General features: G+C 36.3%; 1 long non-coding RNA gene across 1 annotated transcript; it reads left to right on the forward strand.

Moving 5' to 3' along the window:
* The first annotated feature begins 4669 nt into the window (after positions 1-4669).
* Positions 4670-6447, forward strand: LOC118439084. Its single transcript, XR_004837225.1, has 3 exons — positions 4670-5350; positions 5412-5800; positions 5884-6447. It is a non-coding gene; the product is annotated as an uncharacterized LOC118439084 (long non-coding RNA).
* Positions 6448-7381: the final 934 nt, after the last annotated feature.

Here is a 7381-nt window from a genome sequence, read left to right on the forward strand (position 1 = left end):
AACTATAGAGAATTGTCTGTCTATACAGACAGTGAAAACTGTGCACCATGTTTCAAATGTTTCATAAATTTTGGTTATCCCAAATTTTGCCCAATTAACGTATCTAATCGCATGTTTTGCTCGTTAACTTTATGCTTGGTCGAATAATTAAAAGTATGAAACTACATGACTTACCCAAGTTTATTGTGAAACAGGATATTACCGTTTATCAAGGACTCATATCAATTAAACTTGTAATAGAATGTGGTTTTATTGTGCGGAAGGTTTTACCGTGGTTAGGACAGAGTTAAGGAAGGCTGGGAAAGGACGAGCCTATGTATATATGTAGAACATTCTTCTATACTACAGAATGTATCATGGAACCTCTGCTAAACTAAACTTGCACAGAATAATAACCATTTTCTTAAGTACATATGTAATCATAAGGCAATAGTCTTCCGTGTAATGTATTCTGCTTACCTATCATATTCCTCTAAAAAGTTCATACTAGTGTCTAGGAAAAACGACGGACTGTCACGATATAGCTAAAAGGTAATGAAAGATTTTGTAATTTCTGAAATTATTTCCATATCTGTGTCATCAAAATTTTTTTATGCTGAGAGCCCCTGCCAGCTCAAAAAAATAATAAATTCTAGATATATGTATCATGTAATTTCTGCACTTTTGGAAACCATAGGGCCGATCTATTTTCACCAAATTTATCGAATAGGCCAACTATTTCAGCAAATAGTAACCCGACTGAGAAACTAATTACCGAACCAGCGCCATCAAAATGTATAAGAACCGAATATCCCCGACATATCCTCACAATTCCATCTTACCGCGACACCCGTCACGGACTAAATGAATCCAACCTAAACTAAAAGGAAACCTGACATTTCATAAAAAAATTGGACTGATAATGATAGTTGGCCTGGGTTTGTAACTAGTTGTATAGTAAATCGTCTGCAATAAGAAAATTTGATACATGCCATCTGCCGCAATTTTAATATCCTAGCCTCGGTCATTTGCCATCTTTGTATTACTACATATTGTTAAAAAGAAGCCTTATTTCTATGTACTCAGGATTGACTACACAATCGGCCACAAATACATGTATGTAGGTGTTTAATATTTTATCGAGTTGACTCTGGTAGAATAAAACTACCTATTAAATTCAGTCATTAAGCTAATTAAAATTTCACCCAAGAAACGTTCACTACAAATGTGGACAAACTTGACTGTTGAAAATAGACACATGCCAACTAAATATTTTATTCAACTATTTAAGCAAATCAAAAATCAAGGTCCGTCCACAAATAGTGTTCATAGCAATCATGTCCAAATTTGTCAGTATACCAAAAATGTCGCAGGGTCGCATTCAGAGCATTAGAGGGGCCATGGCAAGAACAGAACCCTCCATAGCAGGAGGGTTCTGTTTGAAATCCAAACTTTGGATGCTACTACTGTCCTAATTATGAATTTTGTCAATAAATATTGATTTTGAGAAAAAAGTTGCTACGTATGCTAACATAGAAGGTAGCAACTTGAGGCTTAAATATTCAAATCCTCCCTAACAGAAATATCAGGTGTTGTATCTTAAAGTAGTACATATCTTTGACCGTAAACATTGTTTAAAATTTCGTAAATTTAGTTCGCTGAATTAGCCTAATTGTCATTGACTACCGGTATATTTGCCAATCACTGTCTCTCACTATATCACTATATTTCAGTTATACTGGTATCAATCCTACCAAAGGAAAGGGAAACCTGGCATTTCAGAAAACAAATTGGACTGATTGTGATAGTTAGCCTGGGAATGTAACTAGTCGTATATCGCATTCAATACGAAAATTTGATAGAAGCCATTTGCGTAAATTTTAATAGAATCCTCACCTCAGATATTTCCAATCTTTGCTTTATTACAGTGCTAAAAAGAAGCCCTATTTCTACTCGGGAGTGAATATGTAGGTGAAAAATACAAATATTGTGGGATAGAGTGGTAAATATAAATTTTGTCTCTACAGGCTTCACAGTAGCTTTGTTGTGAAAAATCATCCCGATCTGGACTTGACCAGATTTTGCTTTCGTGTAATTTTGTAAATATTAATGATGTCGCATCTTTTCAATATTCTTCTTCTCTTGACGGCACTGTTAGCTTTCGCAAGGTGTTCCGAAATTTTTAATATTTGGCACAATGTCTTTTTCGAGACGGATCTAACATTCCTATTCACTCCTCCATGTTCAAACGTATCTGAAGAGAAGGCTGATTTCTCTTATTTTGACACTATTAGAGTCACTAACTATTTCACACCTCTGCGAAATTTCGTATTTTGCTATGAAGGGACTCCATACTACTTCCCAAGAGCACCAAATTTAAGGACGGCGAAACCTGTTCTACCTCCAGCAATGGAAAAATCAACAAGACCTAGGACAATTTTTATTCCGTTAGACGGAACTGTGGGTTATCATAAGGTGGGCGGAATTACAATGTGTGAACGATTAATATACTACGCTGTCTACCTATTCCGACAAGAATATATCTTTGGACGTACCGATCTTCGACGAGATGCAGCATGTTTTAAGATTGCCGCTAATTTAATCGGTACCGCGAAGCTGGTCCTGTTCGAGGAGGGTGTCAAGTTATCCCACTGGATCCCATGCTTAACATGCTACACGGTAACCTTTATCGATATGGATAAAATCTCACTGTCAAGAATCCGCCAATCTTGGGACGAGCAGAATAGGGACATGCACAAATTTGTAGTACACAACACACTTGTGGACGTCGATCTTACTAAAATAAACGTAACCTGTGGTCCACCCTCTAATGGATTAATTAATGTAGAAGTTGTCGACTTCTGTATTCTGACTACCATTGTGGAAAAGTATAACTTGACTTTGTTGAATTCATATAGAAATTACGATGAACTCAGATCATTTGGACATCGAAATTTCGAGTACGCTCTGCATCCAAAGGGGGCCATGACTCCACTTTTCGATTACGTTCATGATGTAAGGTTCGACAACATAAAATTTGCAACTGTAACAAACCCACCATCTTCTTCGAGTAGCGTGACAACTTTTGAATCACCGTTCGACGGGGAAACATGGACATGTTTATTGGTAGCTGTAATATCAGTTGCTGTACTTCTGACATGGTTGGAATGGCAAACATCGACGAAAAAAGGCTGGACGTCCTTCATTGCTATGACAGTGGATAAAATGATTACCGTAACATGCATTTTTCTCGGCCAGATGGGCGATAGTGGCGGAAAGTCTTATCGCATCATAAAAGTCTCTTTACTACTGGTAGTCTTGTGGATTTTTGGAAATTTCGTCCTCACCTTGAATTTATACCAGGGTTCGATATATTCTTATCTGGCAGTTCTTCTTCCCCCAGAAACTCCGCGCAGGATTGAAGATCTTGCCAACTGGGATATCACTGTTATCGCCTACGATTCAGTCTACAACTCTAGAAAAGGGAAGTATCTATCGTATCTGCTGGACTACATTATTCCGGAATTACTATTGGGTGAAAGTCATACCCTACAATTTCACAAATTATTAACAACATTCCAAGAAAAAGTTTTACCACACAGGTCTGTTAAATGCAAATTAAAAAAAATTATTAGCGAAAATTCAACCCGGACTTACCCTATGATAGCATTATTCATGCTGGAAAACCGGATATCCTATTTTGTGAAAATGATTAAATTTTTGGGAAACCGGCACGTTGTTCTTAATAGGGCTGAAACACCATTTCGGAACGTGGACTTGCTAGTCGGGGTTAAAAATTTACTCTGCCCTTACGTCGCGAAGGAATTGGGCCGGATATACGAAACCGGCCTGCAGATCTATTGGAGTAAAGTGGTCGACAGCAGTGTGTTTTTGACGAGAACTAGGAATCATTTCGGAAAAAAGAAATACTTTGAGGCGGTGCAAATTGCGCTGGGAGATTTAAAAGAGCCGGTTAGATTCCATGAGTCGACGGCGGTATCGGTAGAATTGATAAAACCCATATTTGCCATCTGTGGTGTGTTGATTGGGGTCGGCGTGGTTGTATTTTTGGCGGAAAATAAAATAGCTGCGGTGTATGTAGGGAAATGCCTTGTTCATAAAGTTGTGCACGGATTCCATCGTGTTAGTGAATCTGTCAACGGATGCATTCGTAATTTTTTAGGAAATTGTTCGTGGTAAGCAAAATGTTAAAGATTTTCCGGATTTATGTAAACAAAAAACGTAATCCCATCCAGTATTTTATTAAATCCAGTATTTTAATAAACAATCCAGTATTTGATTTAAAATTCTAACCGGTTAGAAATTAAATTAAGCGCTGAAGAGAGGGGTTCAGATTAAACAATTACTCTATACATAAATATAACGTGCAAAACCGTTAACATTAAAGTGGTTGTAAATAAGTGAGGCGGTTTGGAACTCATGTTATGTGGAAGATGTGACAAGAATATTAAATGATAATTTAACAAATGAGATGTATATATGTTACGTACATAATATATGTATAACTTTACCCAAGAAGCTGAATATTGAATTAATTCTTTTAAATACAAATTTTATTTTAATCACATTAAAAATTAAATTGAAATATAATTTTGAAGCTGTTTGCCGAGGAATTGTACTTTGTAGGGTAATCTGTTTCCAGCTAGGTTCGTTAGCACGTGAAGGAATTTTAGGTTAAAAAAAATTTAAATAATATGAATGTTTCAAAATCCAGAAATCGCCGAAAACATTAATAGCAATTCACAGAAAGTTCGATTACTAACGTTAGACTTTTATCAATATTGCCAACAAAAGTCAGGTTTTAATGTAAAACTCGTTGGCCATATATCCGTTCACTTCGACCCTTTTTATAAATAACTTGAGCCTCAAAATTTGAGGTCGACATGAACCCGATAAATGATGGCCAGAATATGTGAAAGGGTCCAAATTTGTGGCTGTCGTGGTATACAAAAATGATAAAGGCCATTTATAAATACACACAATTCTCTGCACCATTCCTGTAAATAGTTTAGTTTTAAAACCAGTTTCATTTGAAACCTCGCGTGTGATAGGAATCCTATCATAGGATACCTAAATTGAAGATAAATCCGATAAAATATCTCCACAGTTTTGACAGAACTCTCCCTAACGTTGAAATATTCAATGTAAATTTTACCGTTTGCGCTTCAACAAATTTTAAAACTGCAGTGGCCCACTTGCAATTTGTAGAGGAAATAACTAAATAATGCCAATGGAATCTAGACGAGAAAAGCGGTGGGATTGTACGCACTGCCCGAAGTCGTTCACTGATAAACGCTATTTTCGACAACATGTCGTAACTCATGACCCTGATGCTCAACGGAAGTGTGAGGTAGATGGTCGTAAATTTTATTTGTTATCACCAATGGTGAAATTAAACTTAACTTTTTCAGATTTGCGGGAAACACCGACGCTGCCTCCTCCGGCATGTGCGACTCATGCATGGCAATAAACCAAAAGTGCCTTGTACAATTTGTGAACGGGAATTTCGTAGCGGATCTAATCTACAAATTCATATGAGCACTGTTCACAACACGACGGAGAGGGAACGATTTCCGTGCTGGTTTCCAGCCTGTGGGAGAACATTCTCGAAGAAATGTAACGCTATGTACCATTATAGAATTAAAATCCCACCCGCTTTCCGTGTACCCTATGCGAGAAGGAATTCAAAACTAGGCCTAAACTGCTTCGTCACATTGACACCCACACGACGGAAAAGCCTCACAATTGCTCCACATGCGGGAAAAGTTTCGCGTTGATGGAATCTTTGAAAAAACACCAGGTAACGTTCAACAATTAGAATTATAACATCAGTATCTTATTTAAATCAATAACTTAATGATACTGTTTCCTTTAAATATATAGTTCACCCATCAGGGCCGATCTAAGAGACAAGCCTACATATGTTCCACCTGTCCTGAAACGTTTTTAACAAAACATGGTCTAAATCATCACAGCAACTCCAGCCATGAAAACCAGAACAAGATGAATTGTTCCTGCAAATTTTGCCACAGAAAATTTAAGACGCCAGAAGGTATGAAGCATCACATGGTGGTGGCACATCCAGCTAGTAATGCTCCCCTTCATTCCTGTGACAATTGCGAGTACAATTCATACTCCAAACCTTATTTAATCCAACACATGAGACGCCATGGTGAGACAAGATGCGATTGCTATTTTTGTGACAAAGGATTCCACACTTTTCAAGAATTAGTTAGGCATTGTGGAAGAATTCATAATCTTGAGAGGTAGAAATTTATAAGTTTATAATTACATATGTATATAAAAGAAGGTAAAGTATTTACTGAATTCTCTGAAAAATTTTACACAACGCTAAAAATTCTAAACTTATGTACATATTATGGAATATATCGTAGTAGCACAGAACTGTAATTTTGTAAACTTACAGATTAATTAATATACTTATTCCTAAAATTTAGATACATATATTCTACAATAATTTTTAATCACTTAAATAAATAATGCCAAGAAATATTACAGACAGAAATATATTATTTATAATTTATCCTTTGGGTCAAAAACTTGTAAATATGTAATTTGGTGCGGAATTTGTTAAATTATTAAATTGATGCATAAATACGAAAGATTTTGGGAATAAACTCTGAATTAATTTCATACAGGGTATTCACTACCTGTAGAAAATCTATGATAAATACGGCACAGAATACAGTATACATTTTCTTTTTCCTCACATTTACCCTCATATTCACAAAACTGTGAAAATTTCGACGTATTAACCTCCTGCTCCAGGAAGCTTGTGCAACGTTTTAACCCGCCACGTTTATAAATAAATTTAGGTTGAAGACAAAAAGAAAGAATTTAACCGTGGCATTCCTCCCTGGGGGATAGAAGAACTCCCACAGAAGTTCCAAATACCGTCATTGTAAAACGTGGCACAATTCTTGCCCTGTTGCTACCTTAAAAATTCTACCATTAAGTATCCTCGTTTTAGAGAAAAGGTTTCCAGTTCTACTGGCCATCTGGAAGAGTATGTACACATTCGTAAGTAAGTAAATACATCCATCCCTGCGTGAAATTCACTATAGTATGGGCATTTAAGTTATAGACAATTTTAATTCCCATAACATAAAGTTGTCGCCGTTCTGCACAGAAATAGAATGTTTTATGTATAAGTTCATTGACGAGTAGACTTCTATAAATATTTGCAACATGAGGCATTTTTCTATGGAGAAGATTTGGTAGTACGACATATCTGTGCACAATATTGGAAACTTGGACCGATTTATAAATAACTTGATGTCCCACAAAGGCTCTAACCCATTATTTAAACTGAGGTATACTCTGGGTCAGTTTTGTTAAAAGGGTCGGCCTAAGTGGTAAA

This window comes from Folsomia candida, unplaced genomic scaffold (assembly GCF_002217175.1).
Source record: "Folsomia candida strain VU population unplaced genomic scaffold, ASM221717v1 Fcan01_Sc030, whole genome shotgun sequence".
In the NCBI taxonomy this organism is placed as follows: Eukaryota; Metazoa; Arthropoda; class Collembola; order Entomobryomorpha; family Isotomidae; genus Folsomia; species Folsomia candida.